Genomic DNA, 7,177 nt, shown 5'->3' with positions numbered 1-7,177 from the left:
TCAGTTTCCCCATCCTTAAAGTCAGGATAATTGAGTGTTGTGAGAATCAATTGGTTAACACCATCAAATTCCTCAGAGCTGTGCCTGGTCTTCCATAAGCATGCAAGACATGTTAGCTATTATTATTATAGCTATTATTAGGAGCCAGCTGGGTGTGCTTGTAAACAACTCCTTTCTCCCAAGCAAAACTGGTGCAGATACACATACCGGCTCAACACACAGCCACACTTAGAGGTAGGGCAAGGTGGGGAACGTGACCCCATTTTATGTGTCATCCTTGCACAGGGGCCACACTAATCTTTTCTATCATTCCAATTTTAGTATATGTGATGCTGAAGCAAGCATAATTTTGGGGTTTTTTTTGAGGAAGATTAGCCCTGAGCTAACATTTGCCACCAGCCCTCCTCTCTTTTTGCTGAAGAAGATTGGCCCTGAGCTAACATCTGTGATCAGCTTCCTCTACTTTATATGTGGGACACCAGCCACAGCATGGCTTGACAAGCAGTGCGTAGGTCCGCACTCAGGATCTGAACCAGTGAACTGGGGCTCAACGAAGCAGAACATGTGAACTTAACTGCTGTGCCACCAGGCCGGCTCCATACTCCATTTTAGAGATGGGCGGAGGTTCAGAGAAGGCAGGGGCATTCATTCATTTAACAAACATTTTGGAGGCAATTTCCACGTGTCAGGCACTGCCTCTTTCCCAACACCACACTTACTGAATCCTCAGGGTGGGGCTGAGGGCCTGTGTTTTAAACAAGGACCCCTAGGTGATTCTCAGCTCAGGCAAATCTGGGAAAATGCATTCTAGGATACTAGGGCAAGCATCTTGCCATTCCAAGTTTGGACCTGGGTTTTATGGGAGATAGCATCTTCTGGTAGCAGATTTGCATAGTAGTTAGCAGCACAGACCCTGGAGCCTCATTAATTGGGTACAAATCTCAGTTTGCCATTTCTTGGCTGCCTGACCTTAGGATAAAATGGGGCTAATAATAGTAACCACCTCAAAGTTGTTGTGAGAATTAATTATTTCTGTGCAGTGCTGACACACAGTAACTATTATAAAGTATGAGCTATTATCATTACTGTGCCCAGTGTAGACAAGCATCAGAGAGAAGGCGGGGGTGGTGGATTTGATGCTTCTTACCCAGCGTTGGCGTTGTCTGTCTCTTCGGGGAGACTTACCACCTGCTCCCTTCCGCTGGAAGAGATTTCCTGAGCCAGGGAATTCCCTCCCACAGCAACTGACAGCAGCTCCCAGTATTCCGATGCCACGCGCTCTGCCCACAGCAGCATGGCAAGAATTAGATTACATCTTGGGGCCATGCTGGACTGGGAACACAGGCTGATTTAGGTGTGGGAGGGGTCCGTTGAGGAGAGCTGCAAATGAGAAGGGGAGGGGGAGTGCAGGTCCTGGGCAAGCTCCTCTCCACACACTGGGCCACCATCCACGGAAGGTGGTGCTCAGCTCACCCAGACCACAGGACATGGGTATGTGGATGCGCTGCAGACAGGTGAAGGGCGGGTGCCCAGGGAGTAGAGGCAGGATGCCAGGGCATCTGCCAGCCCTCCAGGACACTCATTTTGGCCTGCTGCCCTCCAGCAGGGAGCAAGCAAGTGTGTTTTGTTTTGGCATCAACTGGGCAGGCTGTGGGAAAATAGGCAGCAGGCTTCCTAAGCTGAGAGGGCCTGCTCCATTCACAGGCCAGCGCACAGTGGTGACAGAGCAGCCACCTCCCCAGCCTGCTGTCCCTCCCCCACAACTCCATCTCCCTCCCCTGGTCCCTGCCTCACCCCCATCCCTCAGCTCAGCCTGGAGGGGCCTCTCCGTGGAAGGAGCTCACAATTGGGTAGTATCCCATGCCTTCCAGGCTGGGCTTTGGACAAACTCTCTGATGGAAGCCCCGGTGTTACAGATGAGGAAATGAAGTCTGAAGAAGAGCAGGTACTTCCCAAGTCCTCACGCTGAGTCAGGGGCAAAAACCAGGACTGTCGTTGGGCTCAACCTCCTCCCACGGGAATTCCTCTTTTTTGTGTGTTTCATTATTTTTTTTTTAATTTACAAACAAAACCAGAACAAAATGAAGGGAAACTGAAGGAAACACATGCCCAAAGGAAACTCACATTTGTGGGCCGGCACAGTTGCAGGTATGTGTATAAACATTCCCACTTCATTCCCACCACAATCCTGCGAAAAATCATTATTCCCCTTTTATGGACACGGGAACTTGTTGAAAAGAGATTTCAGGACTCAGTCAAGAACCCAAAGCTAGGCAGAGGAGGAATTGGACATCTAATCCAGGTTTGCCTGATCCCAGACCCCCTCCACCCAAACTTGACTGTTTTACCCATCCGTCTGGGCCTAGTTTCACAGAGTTGTAACCACAGTGCAGCTCCCAGTGGGAGAGGCCTTGGCAGGTCCCACACAGGCAAGTCACTCAGCCTCCCCTGATGCATCCCAGGATGGGCAGCCACTTGTTTATATAGCTCCTCAGCCCTTTACAGATCACATACCTGTGATTTCATTTAACCTGTATCGCCCTCCCAGGAAGAAGACAGGACAGAATTTGTGATGTGCCAAAGGTCACACTCAGCAAGTGCCAGGCAAAGATAGGCCTAGAACTTTGATCTCCCGCCTCCTGATGTCAAAGCCATGTGACTGCCAGCTCCTACTATAGCCCGGGGACTGGCTATCCCCTCACCCTCGCTCCAAGTTGTAACACTCCCTGGCAGGGGTACTGGCTGACCAGATAATTCCCTGACCCAGTGTCTGCCTCTCAGAGACTCACCTCTGGCCTTAGACCCCTGCTACCACAGGGGGAATCTGGATCCCTATGACTCCCGTGGCCCAGCACATTCTGGACTCACTGTTGTGACCTTTGGTCTATGTGTTGAGATCAGGAGCTCCTGGCGTGGAGGGCCTGGGCCTCACCCCAGAGACCTGCGTGCAACTGAGCTCAGAATAAGGGGCTTCTTGAGTGACGCTGGATGGAATCCACAGTCACAAACTGGATCCTAGGGAGAGCCCTTGCCTCTTCTGGTAGCCACTGATCGTCCTCAGTCCAGCAGGCTGTGATTCTCTGTCTTGAGAGCGGATTTGTGGGGGAGACAGGCACATTCCTACACGAGACTGACCAGAGGGCTGTGCTGAGGGGACCAGCTCAGGCAGGAACGAAAGCCAGTATGTGTTTACAGGGTGGAGGAGGAGGGGGAGAGGTGACCGGGGTAGAAGGGAGGTGAATGGGGGTGGGGTCCACAGACTGCAATGTCTACAGCAGCATCCCTAGCTAGGTTTGCTGGGGCTCAGGCAAGGAAGAGCTGGCGTCTGGATGGGCTAACAGGTACTCCTGAGCAGCCTGTACCAATGTGAGTAGAGATAATGACAGAGCAGGAAAGGGAGCAGAGCGGGCTGTGAATCCCAGCAGCAGCAAGGATAGGGAAGTGCCTTGGTGCAGTATGGGCAGATGGGATGGTGGCCACCCTCTCTGCAAAGGGCCTTGGATGGAGTGCCAAGCTGTCCTAGGTGCCCACTCTGGACTAGGGTGGGGTGAGGGTGGGGTGCTGTTCACATTCTAACCATGCTCAAGGGCTGCTGCACACTTTGCCTCTCTGGAGTTTCTCCTGGGAGCCCTATGGAATATTGGAATAGCTTATCTTCCAATGCCCACTCACACACCTGCTCCAGGCCAGCTTTCAACCCTGGTTCTGACTTAAACTTAGCGCAATATTTCTTCTGGGAGACTGCACAGCCGCTGCACACTGGAGGAAGAGTACAGCTTCAGAGCCAGAGGGAGCCAGGGGCCAGGCTTGGCTCTCCTGTCCTAGCTGTGTGACCTTGGGCAGGTCATTTCATTTCTAAGCTCAGTCTGTGAAGTTTGTGAAATGGGGTCATATATATCATGAAGGGTTGTTGTGAGGGTTAGAAACAATTTAAATAACCTGCTTAGTTCAATGCCTGAAATATGGAAGAGGCAAAATAAATAGTAGCTTAATATTAATTCCTTCCCAGGGTGAGAATCCCACCTGCGGCCTCCATGATGGAAGGGAGCCAGCACCTGCTTGCACAACCCTAGGGATGGAGGAGCTCATCCCCTCTAGGGGCTGCTCTGCCTGGAAAAACTCCTTCCTTAGATGCAGCTGAGACCTGTCCCAGTTCTGTCTCTGGGGCCACAGTGCATGCTGCTCTGCAGTCACGGGACAGCTCTGTGGCATTTCCCTCAAAGAATCTGAAGAGATCTTACTGGGGACGCAGTGCTTGCCTGCATTGCAGAAGCAAGGCTCTAGAAGTTCCCAGCCTAGTTCAGAGGCGTGCATTTTTTTTTTTTTTACTTTTTATTAAGATTATGATAGTTTACAACCTTGTGAAGTTTCAGTTGTACATTATTGTCAGTCATGTTGTAGGTGCACCACTTCACCCTTTGTGTCCACCCTCCCTTTCCCCTGGTAACCACTAATCTGTTCTCTTTGTCTACATGTTTAACTTCCACCTATGAGTGGAGTCATACAGAGTTCGTCTTTCTCTATCTGGCTTATTTCACTTAACATAATACCCTCAAGGTCCATCCATGTTCTTGTGAATGGGACGATTTTATCCTTTTTTATGGCTGAGTAGTATTCCATTGTATATATATACACCATATCTTCTTTATCCAATCATCAGCTGATGGGCACTTAGGTTGCTTCCATGTCTTGGCTATTGTAAATAATGCTGCAATGAACATAGGGGTGCATGGGACTTTTGGAATTGCTGATTTCAAGTTCTTTGGATAGATACCCAGTAGCGGGATGGCTGGGTCATACGGTATTTCTATTTTTAATTTTTTGAGAAATCTCCATACTGTTTTACATAGCGGCTGCACCAGTTTGCATTCCCACCAACAGTGTATGAAGGTTCCTTTTTCTCCACAATCTCTCCAACATTTGTCACTTTTTGTTTTGGTTATTTTTGCTATTCTAACAGGTGTAAGGTGAAATCTTAGTGTAGTTTTGATTTGCATTTCCCTGATGATTAGTGATGATGAGCATCGTTTCATGTGTCTATTGGCCACCCGTACATCTTCTTTGGAGAAATGTCTGTTCATGTCTCCTGCCCATTTTTTTGATCGGGTTGTTTGATTCTTTGTTGTTGAGTTGTGTGAGTTCTTTATATATTATTGGAGAGTAACCAAAGGTGTACATTTTAAGTCAGGCTTACATAAGTCACAGAAATCCCTTTCCCCATCCCTGTGGAGTTTGGGACATATGGATTGCGTCCTCCTGAGTCTGCTCTTTTCCTGGGTGAACTCTTCCAATTGCTTCAAACATTCTTCGTAGAGGCAAATGGGAGAACTGGTTCTGGTCCCAAATTTATCACCTCAGGACAAGTCACTTATCTTCTCTGAGCCCCCATTTCCTCATCTGTAAAATGAAGAAAATAATACTCCCTCACAGGATTATGGTGAAGATTAAGTCAGAAAAGTAATATGAAAGTTTGGGGTTTGGAAAAGCACTTAGTAAATATTAAACACATTTTTTTTAAAAAACCACATTTTTGAAAAAGCAGTTAGCCAGTAAGCACATCTGGTGTTGCCCCTTAGCTTTTTATAACACCTCCAAAGAAAATCACTCCAGAAAATCAATGCCATTCCTGCTTTCAGAATGGCAAAACAGGTGGAAGATGCCCTCCTAAACCCATGAAATAAAGTCCCAGGGTCTGACTTCATCTCTGAAGAGTCTACTAAGTTCCAGGCTTGCTCACTTACCTTATTCTGCAGTTGAAGACCAAGGCCCAGAGAAGTCCCAGCAGATCAACAGTAGAGGCTGGATCCCCTCTCCCAACACCCAGCACCTTTATACCCCAAGCGAACACTTCCAGAGGGAAGATAATCTCTGGGCCAGACTAGTCACACCCAGGACTAAGATTCAGCAAATCTTTGTTAAGCATCTTCAATGTGCAGGACACCGCCTCTAGGCAACCACGGTGTTATCCCTCCCCCAGTAGCCCAGTGTCATTCATGGAATGTTTGATCTGGAACTCAGCCTTGGTGAAGGCCTCAGCTGATTCTGCCTTGCTCACTCCTGTATCCCTAGTGTCTGGCACAAGGCTTGGCACAAAGCAGGACCTTAGCAAATATTTTTTCAAATGACTGATGAATCAGTGAGCATTTATTGAGCACTGCCTATGGTGCCAGGCCTTATGCTAGGAGAAATTCTATTTAACACAACAAGTCTGCAAGGCTGGTATTATAGCCCCATTTTACAAGAAAGGAAATAAAAGCTGAAAGAGGTGAAATGACCGGCTCAAGGCCTCACAATGAATTGGTAGTGGAGCTGAGACTGGATGGAGCCCAGCCTGGCTACCTCCCGTCTGAGCTCTAGCTGCTGGCCCACAGCTGTCAGGGAGTTGGGCCTCAACTCCCCTGTTCCCTTGCCCCAGGCCTTCTCTGAAAGTAACTGTGGACTCTGGTGAGGGCTGGCTTTTGAATGGCTTCAAGGAAATCAGAAATAGCAAGCCTGGCCTCCTGGTTCACACACAGCTCTAGATTAATCTGATTGAAGCATACCTCCGATTCTATCACCTTCCTGTACAAGAATCTAGGCTAACTCAATGTAAACAACCTGGGTTCAAGTTCAATCTTCCCAGTTTCTGGCCATGTTGGCCTTGTGCTAGTTACTTGGGTCTTTCCAGGCCTCACTCATTTTCCTCTTTTGCCTGACCGCACTTGCCAGAACAGGTGTCTGGGACCCCAACGTCTGATAAAACTGTGGGGAGATTGAGTTCACCCTCCACACAGCTCTGTGGGTTCCGAAGAGGTATTTTCATTTTTCCAAGGACTCCAAGGGAGGCTCCAAGGGAGGCTGATACTCGCGCCGCCCCCCCTCCCCACCTACCCCGCAACGGTCTGGATAGTGCAGGAATGTGGTGAGGGAGGCTGCCTGGATGAGCATCCTTATTGGCAGGTGAGGAAGCCCGAGCTCACCCAGCTAGTCAGGGGCAGGCAGAGCAGACTGGCACCCAGGAGTCCTGACTCCCAGACAAGGGCTTCCTCCATTGTTGTGCTGCCTCCTCTACTTTTCCTTATGGTAATCATCTGCACCTGTTTCTTTATAACGCATAGAACACTTTGTGACCCAGAGATTCTAGTCCTGTTGTGTGACCTTCAGAATGTCTCCACTCTTCTATGGGCACTTGCCTCCT

At 49.0% G+C, this 7,177-nt stretch overlaps 1 pseudogene; it reads right to left on the bottom strand.

Annotated features, from left to right (window-relative positions):
• Window positions 1–240: 240 nt before the first annotated feature.
• Window positions 241–341, bottom strand: LOC124225921 (uncharacterized; annotated as a pseudogene).
• Window positions 342–7,177: the final 6,836 nt, after the last annotated feature.

Source organism: Equus quagga, chromosome 14 (genome assembly GCF_021613505.1).
Source record: "Equus quagga isolate Etosha38 chromosome 14, UCLA_HA_Equagga_1.0, whole genome shotgun sequence".
Classification (NCBI taxonomy): domain Eukaryota; kingdom Metazoa; phylum Chordata; class Mammalia; order Perissodactyla; family Equidae; genus Equus; species Equus quagga.
Note: the sequence above shows the minus strand (reverse complement) of the source record. Positions and strands in the feature narration are given on the sequence as shown.